The following is a 13,018-nucleotide window of genomic DNA, read 5'->3' on the forward strand; positions in this document are numbered from 1 at the left end:
GGGTCGAGGGAAAGATGAACAGAGCAAAGTAATGAGAGATTCTTGATGAAAACCTGCTCCAGAGCTCTCATGACCTCAGACTGGGTTGAGGGTTCACCTTGCAAAAGGACAAACGACCCTAAGTACACAGCCAAGACAACGTACAGTAGTGGCTTCGGGACAAGTCTGTGAATGTCCTTGAGTGGCCCAGCCAGAGCCCAGACTTAGATAGATATCTACCTGCCTGTCTAACCTGCCTGTCTAACCTGTGTGTGTCTCCAGAACCCAGTAACAGGCCTGTTGCCCTGCAGTGTCCAGCTGCCAGATGCCTGGGTGCGTGACAATGTCTACAGCATCCTGGCGGTGTGGGGTCTGGGGATGGCCTACAGGAAGAACGCTGACCGGGATGAGGACAAGGCCAAGGCCTACGAACTGGAGCAGGTGACTGGCTGGCTCCCATCTCACAGCATGTCAAAATAGTGTTGTGTCCTCCATACTTACTGTACTGTGTGATCTGTGTTGTGTCCTCCATACTTACTGTACTGTGTGATCTGTGTTGTGAGTCCCATACTTACTGTACTGTGTGATCTGTGTTGTGTCCTCCATACTTACTGTACTGTGTGATCTGTGTTGTGTCCTCCATACTTACTGTACTGTGTGATCTGTGTTGTGAGTCCCATACTTACTGTACTGTGTGATCTGTGTTGTGTCCTCCATACTTACTGTACTGTGTGATCTGTGTTGTGTCCTCCATACTTACTGTACTGTGTGATCTGTGTTGTGAGTCCCATACTTACTGTACTGTGTGATCTGTGTTGTGTCCTCCATACTTACTGTACTGTGTGATCTGTGTTGTGTCCTCCATACTTACTGTACTGTGTGATCTGTGTTGTGTCCTCCATACTTACTGTACTGTGTGATCTGTGTTGTGTCCTCCATACTTACTGTACTGTGTGATCTGTGTTGTGTCCTCCATACTTACTGTACTGTGTGATCTGTGTTGTGTCCTCCATACTTACTGTACTGTGTGATCTGTGTTGTGTGTCCTCCATACTTACTGTACTGTGTGATCTGTGTTGTGTCCTCCATACTTACTGTACTGTGTGATCTGTGTTGTGTCCTCCCTACTTACTGTACTGTGTGATCTGTGTTGTGTCCTCCATACTTACTGTACTGTGTGATCTGTGTTGTGTCCTCCATACTTACTGTACTGTGTGATCTGTGTTGTGTCCTCCATACTTACTGTACTGTGTGATCTGTGTTGTGTCCTCCATACTTACTGTACTGTGTGATCTGTGTTGTGTCCTCCATACTTACTGTACTGTGTGATCTGTGTTGTGTCCTCCATACTTACTGTACTGTGTGATCTGTGTTGTGTCCTCCATACTTACTGTACTGTGTGATCTGTGTTGTGTTCTCCATACTTACTGTACTGTGTGATCTGTGTTGTGTCCTCCATACTTACTGTACTGTGTGATCTGTGTTGTGTCCTTCATACTTACTGTACTGTGTGATCTGTGTTGGAAAGTGGGTCTGAATAGTCCTCATGACCACACTGTGTCAAAACAAGACATTCCTTTCCCCGAAACATGTTAGTGTGTTCCATGCATGTTGTCCTATGATCTATGTTGTAGGCCACAGGCAGAGATTGGCATATTCCAGTCCTTGGAGTCCTGAATAGATAAACTTGGGAAGGCAGGAGTTACCGATCCCTGTAAGGTGTGGTAAATATCTATATTTGTATTGTTCTACAGAGTGTTGTCAAGCTGATGCAAGGGCTGCTCCAGTGTATGATGCGACAGGTGGGTTACCGTGGTTACTGTCCCATTCCTTCTACCATGTAACAACACAGTCACTAGTATATGGCATAAGGGCAACAATGCACTACGCTGTGGGAGCATTTCTTTATGTGTTTCTCCCTTGGTCTGGCTGTGTAATAGGCTTTTCTGAGCATGTCAGTGTGTCTGACTACAGGTGGCCAAGGTGGAGAAGTTTAAACACACCCAGAGCCCCAAGGACTGTCTGCACGCCAAGTACCACACCCCCACCTGTGCTACCGTGGTGGGGGACGATCAGTGGGGACACCTGCAGGTTGATGCCACCTCTCTGTACCTGCTGGTTTTGGCTCAGATGACTGCCTCAGGTACCATGTGTGTGTGTGTGTGTGTGTGTGTGTGTGTGTGTGTGTGTGTGTGTGTGTGTGTGTGTGTGTGTGTGTGTGTGTGTGTGTGTGTGTGTGTGTGTGTCGGTGTGTGTGTCTGTATCGGTGTGTGTGTGTGTGTCGGTGTCGGTGTGTGTCGGTGTCTGTGTCGGTGTGTGTCGGTGTGTCGGTGTGTGTGTGTGTGTGTGTGTGTGTGTGTGTGTGTGTGTGTGTGTCGGTGTGTGTCGGTGTGTGTCGGTGTCGGTGTGTGTCGGTGTGTGTGTGTCGGTGTGTGTGTGTGTGTGTGTGTGTGTGTGTGTGTGTGTGTGTGTGTGTGTGTGTGTGTGTGTGTGTGTGTGTGTGTGTCATGGATCATGTCATTGTGAAATAACTTGACTGTATACCGGCGGCATTGTTCTTTATCACTGTCTGGTTTTCTCCAGGTCTTCGTATCATATCAACCCTGCATGAAGTGGCTTTTATCCAGAACCTGGTCTTCTACATTGAGGCTGCTTATAAAGTCGCGGTAGGTAATGTTCAAGGTCTGTTTGAGCGAGGCTCTATTCTTCTAACCTCACTAGCATACGACTTAGCAGGAAGTAATAGAAGTCTGAACGGTAATGGAGAGAGAAGCAATACTGTACTGAAGATCAATAGGAATATCAGTAGAGGTAGTGGAGACTATAGAAGTGTCATGCTGCAAGGAACACCTTACCAAACAAGACCTTTTACATGGCTCATACAGTATATTGTAAAATCCCACACAGTGAACTTTCTGATTGGTTGGTAGAATAACTTTCAATACATTTCATTGGTCAACATGGGAACATCAGCACTTAACCCTAAAAGCATCAACATATTTTTTAGCTTAAAAGCGCCAACAGGTCAAAGGCCTGTGTGGTCGGTACAACAGATAATTATAAACTAACAGGTGAAAACTACTTAACATAATTCATTAACATAATGTCATAATTATTAACATAATATCAACAGAGAATTTAATCAACATAATGTCAACAGAGAGCTGACATGGTACTGAAAAATAAACGGTTCAACTGGTCAACAACTGACGTTTCCCATCCAGGAGAATGTGTCTTGGTTAGCGACTTCACTAACCAGAGTACGTTTCCCATCCAGGAGAATGTGTCTTGGTTAGCGACTTCACTAACCAGAGTACGTTTCCCATCCAGGAGAATGTGTCTTAGTTAGCGACTTCACTAACCAGACTACGTTTCCCATCCAGGAGAATGTGTCTTAGTTAGCGACTTCACTAACCAGACTACGTTTCCCATCCAGGAGAATGTGTCTTAGTTAGCGACTTCACTAACCAGACTACGTTTCCCATCCAGGAGAATGTGTCTTGGTTAGCGACTTCACTAACCAGAATACGTTTCCCATCCAGGAGAATGTGTCTTAGTTAGCGACTTCACCAACCAGAATAAGCAGATAATCCAGAATCACCCTGTCAGCGTTGTCTGTTTCTGAGACGTGAGGAGTTAAAACAGAATGCATATGTCCTACTGATTACTATTTGTGTAAATATATAGAATATACTGTATATAGAGTATATATTCGATGAGGTCAAATAAAATCAAATTAAGGTCTTCAAATAGTATGATTTTAAACATGGTTGTCATGGTAACTGTCTCTCTCTCTCCCTCTCTCTCTCTCTCTCTCTCTCTCTCTCTCTCTCTCTCTCTCTCTGTGCAGGATTATGGGATGTGGGAGCGAGGGGACAAGACCAATCAGGGGATCCCAGAACTGAATGCCAGCTCTGTGGGGATGGCCACGGTACTGATGCTTTAGATGTAATGCTTGTCCTATATGCAACAATGATAATACATGGTCTCCTTTTACGTCTCCAATCGTATCTTAACTACCATATCTAGACTCATAACAGTCCTCTTATCACAACACAGCTACTATATCTAAACTCCTAAAACAACAACATGTTGGGTTTTATGTTCAGGCTGCATTGGAGGCCATTGATGAGCTGGACCTCTTTGGGGCTCATGGAGGACCCAAATCTGTCATTCACGTTTTGCCGGACGAGGTGGAGCACTGCCAGGTACTGTGATAAACATGTCCTATCTTATCTAGCCTGGTGAGGGCAGTGTCCAGTCTGGTTTAATCTTCTCTATCCTGGTGAGGGCAGTGTCCAGTCTGGTTTAATCTTCTCTAGTCTGGTTTAATCTTCTCTAGCCTGGTGAGGGCAGTGTCCAGTCTGGTTTAATCTTCTTTAGCCTGGTGAGTGCAGTGTCCAGTCTGGTTTAATCTTCTCTAGCCTGGTGAGGTCAGTGTCCAGTCTGGTTTAATCTTCTCTAGCCTGGTGAGGGCAGTGTCCAGTCTGGTTTAATCTTCTCTAGCCTGGTGAGGGCAGTGTCCAGTCTGGTTTAATCTTCTCTAGCCTGGTGAGGGCAGTGTCCAGTCTGGTTTAATCTTCTCTAGCCTGGTGAGGGCAGTGTCCAGTCTGGTTTAATCTTCTCTAGCCTGGTGAGGGCAGTGTCCAGTCTGGTTTAATCTTCTCTAGCCTGGTGAGGGCAGTGTCCAGTCTGGTTTAATCTTCTCTAGCCTGGTGAGGGCAGTGTCCAGTCTGGTTTAATCTTCTCTAGTCTGGTGAGGGCAGTGTCCAGTCTGGTTTAATCTTCTCTAGCCTGGTGAGGGCAGTGTCCAGTCTGGTTTAATCTTCTCTAGCCTGGTGAGGGCAGTGACCAGTCTGGTTTAATCTTCTCTAGCCTGGTGAGGGCAGTGTCCAGTCTGGTTTAATCTTCTCTAGCCTGGTGCGGGCAGTGTCCAGTCTGGTTTAATCTTCTCTAGCCTGGTGAGGGCAGTGTCCAGTCTGGTTTAATCTTCTCTAGCCTGGTGAGGGCAGTGTCCAGTCTGGTTTAATCTTCTCTAGCCTGGTGAGGGCTGTGTGCAGTCTGGTTTAATCTTCTCTAGCCTGGTGAGGGCAGTGTCCAGTCTGGTTTAATCTTCTCTAGCCTGGTGAGGGCAGTGTCCAGTCTGGTTTAATCTTCTCTAGCCTGGTGAGGGCAGTGTCCAGTCTGGTTTAAGCGGATTATTTTATAAACCTTAAAATGATATGTATGAAACTGACCATTGTCTTACGTCAGATAGCACAACTGATGTCTCCTGGCAACACGGTGGTGTCAGAATGACGCCATCTGTCAGAAACTGACCCGTTTGTATTTGACCTCTCCAGGCTATCCTGTGCTCCATGCTGCCACGAGCCTCCACCTCTAAAGAGATCGACGCTGGTCTCCTGTCAATCATCTCCTTCCCTGCCTTCGCTGTGGAGGATGCAGACCTGGTCACCATCACTAAGACTGAGATCATATCCAGGCTACAGGTAGATAGGAGCCTGTCTAGACTGGACCACAGATACAGTGAGATCATGTCCAGGCTACAGGTAGATAGGAGCCTGTCTAGACTGGACCACAGATACAGTGAGATCATGTCCAGGCTACAGGTAGATAGGAGCCTGTCTAGACTGGACCACAGATACAATGTGATCATGTCCAGGCTACAGGTAGATAGGAGCCTGTCTAGATTGGACCACAGACACACTATATGGGCTAGTTGATACCCAGACTCAGATTAAGCCTAGTCCGAGACGGTAAAAGGATGTCAATGGGAAACCTCCATTGGCTAGGCTTAATGGTGCTCTAGAATGAGGCTTCTAAATGACTCCGTTCCCTTCCCCAGGGACGCTATGGCTGCTGCCGTTTCATCAGAGATGGATACAGATGCCCAAGAGAGGTAATTGTACAGATTTGTATGTTTTTCTCCTTACAGTGTGAAATAAACTAGATTTTCATCCAATGGTCTTGTATCTCCGCTGTAGCCAACAGCAGGCAGATACAGTGTGTGTAGGCTAAGAGTGAAAATATTGTTATTTGTCAAAACGGCAACCAAGCATCGATCATCATGTCACCAGAATCAGACCCTGGATATGTATTGTAAAGGAGCATCAAGCTCATCACCACTTTCACCACCCTGTGAAGTTCATCATAACTTATTTCATCTGTAGCCTAATAAACTGCATGCCTTCCCGAGTCGTGGTGGGAGGAACACACAACATGTCATCGCCCGACACCAAGTTTACTTCCATATGATGGTTATTATATCAATATATGTACATAAAGGCGTTTCCACCTCCATTTCCTGCATAGTACATTTTACTCACACAAAAAGGTGCCGCCATGTTGAACAAACAAATGACCTGTTGGCATTTATAAAATGACAGCGAAATAATGGGAAAAAAATACCAAAAGATAGTCTTTTAGTGGGGTTTTCCTTGAACTCTCGTTTAAAGATTAGCCTTGTTCTTTTAGATGAGACATTGGGTGTAATATTTCCGTGTCTGTCTGTCTTTCTCAGGACCCGTCGCGTCTCCACTACGACCCGGCTGAGCTCAAACTGTTTGAGAATATAGAATGTGAATGGCCAGTGTTCTGGACCTACCTCATTCTGGACGGCATCTTCAGCGGAGACCTAGTACAGGTGTGTGTGGCCGTGTTGGTTCCGCCCCTCTCCTCGTCCCGACCTAGGTTCCACCCTGAGACCCTCTGAGTACCTCGTCACCGGTCACTCCACAAAAGCTGTGTCCGTTTCAGAGCAAGGAAAACAACTACCTGTAGGTCTGAGAGTGGGTGACGTCACCGAGCTATGTGTCAGACCGCTAGACCTCCCCAGGTCACGTGACTGTATGTAGAACATGTCCTTTCCTGCTTCCTGTCTCCAGGTGCAGGAGTACAGAGATGCCCTGGAAGAAGTCCTGATCAGAGGGAAGCCTGGGATCCGCCTGATGCCTGAGCTCTACGCTGTCCCACCTGAAAAGGTCTCGCCCTTTTGAATACAACTTTATGGTCCGTGTGTCAATTGGAAATCCGTCTTTCTTTAGGGCACGTCGGCTTTACTCCTTGTGCCGATATGGGCTGCGGAGAAGTAACAGGTTACACTTGTGCCGATATGGGCTGCGGAGAAGTAACAGGTTACACTTGTGCCGATGCGGAGATAACAGGCTGCGGAGAAGTAACAGGTTACACTTGTGCCGATATGGGCTGCGGAGAAGTAACAGGTTACACTTGTGCCGATATGGGCTGCGGAGAAGTAACAGGTTACACTTGTGCCGATATGGGCTGCGGAGAAGTAACAGGTTACACTTGCTACCTTTCTGAATCCTGATAAGTAACAATGTCCCCTACAACTAACTAAGTGAGGAAGACCGTAACTGTGTGGTGTTTCCCCCAGATGGAGGAAGAGTACGGGAACCCTCACTCCGTGGACAGAGTGGCTATGGGTCAGTTACCTCACATGTGGGGACAGTCCCTCTACATCGTTAGTTCTCTGCTGGCTGAGGTAAAAACCTTCTGCGGTCGTCTTATAATATTTATTTTATTTATTTCACCTTTATTTAACCAGGTAGGCTAGTTGAGAACACCTTTATTTAACCAGGTAGGCAAGTTGAGAACAAGTTCTCATTTACAATTGCGACCTGGCCAGGAAAAAGCAAAGCAGTTCGACACATACAACGACACAGAGTTACACATGGAGCAAAACAAACATACAGTCAATACTACAGTATAAACAAGTCTATATACGATGTGAGCAAATGAGGTGAGATAAGGGAGGTAAAGGCAAAAAAAGGCCATGGTGGCAAAGTAAATAAAATATAGCAAGTAAAACACTGGAACGGTAGATTTGCAGTGGAAGAATGTGCAAAGTAGAAATAAAAATAATGGGGTGCAAAGGAGCAAAATAAATAAATAAATTAAATACAGTAGGGAAAGAGGTAGTTGTTAAATTATAGGTGGGCTAATAGAGTGATTCTGCCTCTGTCTCACCACAGTGAGGTGTTGGTTGGTGCTTTAGTTTTCTCTCCCCCTCTCTCTCTCTCTCCGTCTGTTCCTCCAAGGGATTCCTCGCCCCTGGAGAGATCGACCCTCTCAACAGGCGATTCTCCACGAACTTCAAGCCGGACGTAGTCGTACAAGGTTTGCAGCAGGTCTAATTTCCTCTCATGCAGGCTGGAAGACATTTGACATCCTTTAACTGGAGAAGTAATATACAGTTCTAGACTTGTTATTTAATTCACTCGTTTTGTTTAAGATCGTTTGCTCCGTGGTCAGGGCTGCCTATCTGAGAGTTTCCTTTCCCTTTTGTGTGTGTGTATGTGTGTGTGTGTGTGTGTGTGTGTGTGTGTGTGTGTGTGTGTGTGTGTGTGTGTGCCTTCATGTATGTGCATGTACTGTATACATACCTTAATTTGTTTCTCTCTCTCTGTCTGTGTGTCTGTGTCTGTGTGTGTGTGTGTGTACACATTGGCAGTGTGTGTGTTAGCGGAGTCGAAGGAGATCCAGGAGCTGCTGAAGAACGATGAAATAGAGGTCCAGACCATCGCTGAGGTCCAGCCCATCAGGGTCATGCCTGCTCGCATCCTCAGCCACGTCTACGTCAAACTGGGTACAGTTACACCTACTTAGAAAGGATTCGTAGAGCATTCGTAAAGCCTTCATAAGAACTACATAGCTAATGACTTGCTTCACAGGAAACTGCAAGAAGTTGAATCTGAGCGGGAGGCCATACAGGCACATTGGAGTTCTGGGAACCTCGAAATTCTACGAGATCCGGAACCGTACCTACACATTCACCCCTCAGGTGACATGCCTTGTTATCACCTTAAGACAGTAGAGGTCCTATCTCCCTAAATGCTCTTGTTTGTTAAGTCCTAATCTAGCACACCTAGGGCTTTATCCACAAAGCAGGAATCTGGTTAAAACCTATTTTAAGACTTTTTAAACACTCCCAGCTCAAAGTAGGTTTTAGGATGATGTTAAGCTACTGCCCAGACAAACTCTGAGCCAGGAGTAAAATCAAGTCATGAAAGTTGATCTCAGCTGGTAATCACAACAATCAAAAGTATGGACACACCTACTCATTCAAGGATTTGTCTTTATTTTTACTATTTTCTACATTGTAGAATACTAGTGAAGACATCAAAAGTAACCAAAAAAGTGTTAAACAAATCAAAATATATTTTATATTTGAGATTCTTCAAAGTAGCCACCCTTTGCCTTAATGACAGCTTTGAACAGTCTTGGCATTCTCTCAACCAGCTTCACCTAGAATGCTTTTTCAACAGTCTTGAAGGAGTTCCCACATATGCTGAGCACTTGTTGGCTGCTTTCCCTTCTTATGCGGTCCAACTCATCGCAATCCATCTCTATTAGGTTGAGGTCGGGTGACCTCAGTGTATATATATTTGGATACGGCCCCCGATTCTACTAATTATCTGCTCATCAAGACCTTGATTCGCTGAATCAGGTGTGTTTGTGTAGGGCTGAATCAGGTGTGTTTGTGTAGGGCTGAATCAGGTGTGTTTGTGTAGGGCGGAATCAGGTGTGTTTGTGTAGGGCTGAATCAGGTGTGTTTGTGTAGGGCTGAATCAGGTGTGTTTGTGTAGGGATGAATCAGGCGTGTTTTTGTAGGGCTGAATCAGGCGTGTTTGTGTAGGGCTGAATCAGGTGTGTTTGTGTAGGGCTGAATCAAGTGTGTTTGTGTAGGACTGAATCAGGTGTGTTTGTGTAGGGCTGAATCAGGTGTGTTTGGGCTGGAGCAGTAGTTTTGGCCATCTCTCTCCTTTAGTTCCTGGACCAGCATCACTTCTACCTGACTCTGGACAACCATCTCACTGTCTCTTCTCTCCTTTAGTTCCTGGACCAGCATCACTTCTACCTGGCTCTGGACAACCAGATGATAGTGGAGATGCTAAGGACGGAGCTGTCCTATCTCTCCTCCTCCTGGAGGATGACCGGACGCCCTACCCTGACCTTCCCCATCACACACAGCATGCTGGGTAAATACCCTCCCCTTCCCCGTCACGCACCACATGCTGGGTAAATAACTACATCTTCCCCATCACACACAGAATGCTGGGTAAATACCCCTCCCCTTCCCCGTCACGCACCACATGCTGGGTAAATAACTACACCTTCCCCATCACACACAGAATGCTGGGTAAATACCCCTCCCATTCCCCATCACACACAGCATGCTGGGTAAATAACTACACCTTCCCCATCACACAGAATGCTGGGTAAATACCCCTCCCATTCCCCATCACACACAGCATGCTGGGTAAATAACTACACCTTCCCCATCACACACAGCATGCTGGGTAAATAACTACACCTTCCCCATCACACACAGAATGCTGGGTAAATACCCCTCCCATTCCTCATCACACACAGAATGCTGGGTAAATAACTACACCTTCCCCATCACACACAGAATGCTGGGTAAATAACTACACCTTCCCCATCACACACAGCATGCTGGGTAAATAACTACACCTTCCCCATCACACACAGCATGCTGGCTAAATACCCCTCCCATTCCCCGTCATACACAGCATGCTGGGTAAATAACTACACCTTCCCCATCACACACAGAATGCTGGCTAAATACCCCTCCCATTCCCCATCACACACAGCATGCTGGGTAAATACCCCTCCCATTCCTCATCACACACAGAATGCTGGGTAAATACCCCTCCCATTCCTCATCACACACAGCATGCTGGGTAAATAACTACACCTTCCTCATCACACACAGAATGCTGGGTAAATAACTACACCTTCCCCATCACACACAGAATGCTGGGTAAATACCCCTCCCATTCCTCATCACACACAGAATGCTGGGTAAATAACTACACCTTCCCCATCACACACAGCATGCTGGGTAAATACCCCTCCCATTCCTCATCACACACAGAATGCTGGGTAAATACCCCTCCCATTCCTCATCACACACAGCATGCTGGGTAAATAACTACACCTTCCCCATCACACACAGAATGCTGGGTAAATACCCCTCCCATTCCCCATCACACAGCATGCTGGGTAAATACCCCTCCCATTCCCCATCACACACAGCATGCTGGGTAAATAACTACACCTTCCCCATCACACACAGAATGCTGGGTAAATACCCCTCCCATTCCCCATCACACACAGCATGCTGGGTAAATAACTACACCTTCCACATCACACACAGAATGCTGGGTAAATACCCCTCCCATTCCCCGTCACACACAGCATGCTGGGTAAATACCCCTCCCATTCCCCATCACACACAGCATGCTGGGTAAATACCCCTCCCATTCCCCATCACACACAGCATGTTGGGTAAATAACTACACCTTCCCCATCACACACAGCATGCTGGGCAATCATTCTGTGTTGTTTGTGTGACTTCTGGACTAAACATTTATTTAAATGGGAATTTGAGGATTAATCCGTGTCCAGGAAACGGACTCTTGCTGGGAAACTACATTCTGTATGGGACAAACAAGGTTTATTGGTTGGTTAATTGATCATGTTTCCCTTGTTGTTCCCAGTGGATGATGGTGAGAGCATCGACCCGTGTATTCTGTCCACTCTGAGGAAGCTGCACGATGGATACTTTGGAGGGGCAAGGTCAGACCGACTCTCTTCCATTTCTAAGGTCACTCATCTTAAGAGAGATCTCTGGATATTTACAGAAGGAAATGCTCGGCTCCACTATTTATGTCACTACAGCACCTGGTTATGAAAGTTCCAGTGATGCCCTATTTGGTTCCATTCCATCTTGTGTGTTTTTTTGCAGGGTTCAGATGGCAAACATCTCCAGCTTCCAGACTACCTCGTTCCACACAGAGCTCAGCTTCCTCGACGGAGACACCGATGACGACCTGCTGGAGAATGAAGAAGACGAGGAAGACGAAGAAGAAAGTTTTGTCCCCTCAGGTACGTCAGCCGTGGTGTGTGTTTGGTGTGTGTTTGGTGTGTGTTTGGTGTGTGTTTGGTGTGTGTTTGGTGTGTGTTTGGTGTGTGTTTACATTTACATTACATTTAAGTCATTTAGCAGACGCTCTTATCCAGAGCGACTTACAAATTGGTGAATTCACCTTCTGACATCCAGTGGAACAGCCACTTTACAATAGTGCATCTAAATCATTAAGGGGGGGGGGTGAGAAGGATTACTTATCTATCCTAGGTATTCCTTGAAGAGGTGGGGGTTTCAGGTGTCTCCGGAAGGTGGTGATTGACTCCGCTGTCCTGGCGTCGTGAGGGAGTTTGTTCCACCATTGGGGGGGCCAGAGCAGCGAACAGTTTTGACTGGGTTGAGCGGGAACTGTTCTTCCTCAATGGTAGGGAGGCGAGCAGGCCAGAGGTGGATGAACGCAGTGCCCTTGCTTGGGTGTAGGGCCTGATCAGAGCCTGGAGGTACTGCGGTGCCGTTCCCCTCACAGCTCCGTAGGCAAGCACCATGGTCTTGTAGCGGATGCGAGCTTCAACTGGAAGCCAGTGGAGAGGGCGGAGGAGCGGTGACGGAGAGAACTTGGGAAGGTTGAACACCAGACGGGCTGCGGCGTTCTGGATGAGTTGTAGGGTTTTAATGGCACAGGCAGGAGCCCAGCCAACAGCGAGTTGCAGTAATCCAGACGGGAGATGACAAGTGCCTGGATTAGGACCTGCGCCGCTTCCTGTGTGAGGCAGGGTCGTACTCTGCGGATGTTGTAGAGCATGAACCTACAGGAGCGGGCTTTGTATTTGTGTTTGCGTGTTTGTGCTTGCGGTATGTAATATCATATTGCTGAGTCTACATTTAACTCCCCCCCATCCAGGCAGCTCCAAGGACATGTTTGACCACTACCTCAGCCAGCTGATGCAGAGCACAGCCACCAAGTGTCATCTCCCTCCCATCAGAGGGCAGCACCACGTGTTTAGTGCTGAACACACCACCAGAGACATCCTCTCCCTTCATGGCCCAGGTCCAAGGCCTCAACATGCCCAGTGTTATCGTCACATTTACTGTTTGTTTATTCACCAAGTGTTAGGTAGCAATGCGTAA

The 13,018-nt window shown here is 46.8% G+C and overlaps 1 pseudogene; it reads left to right on the forward strand.

Annotated features, from left to right (window-relative positions):
* The first annotated feature begins 237 nt into the window (after window positions 1–237).
* LOC135536286 (phosphorylase b kinase regulatory subunit alpha, liver isoform-like) lies at window positions 238–12,980 on the forward strand (annotated as a pseudogene).
* Window positions 12,981–13,018: the final 38 nt, after the last annotated feature.

Source organism: Oncorhynchus masou, unplaced genomic scaffold (assembly GCF_036934945.1).
Source record: "Oncorhynchus masou masou isolate Uvic2021 unplaced genomic scaffold, UVic_Omas_1.1 unplaced_scaffold_5901, whole genome shotgun sequence".
NCBI lineage: Eukaryota > Metazoa > Chordata > Actinopteri > Salmoniformes > Salmonidae > Oncorhynchus > Oncorhynchus masou.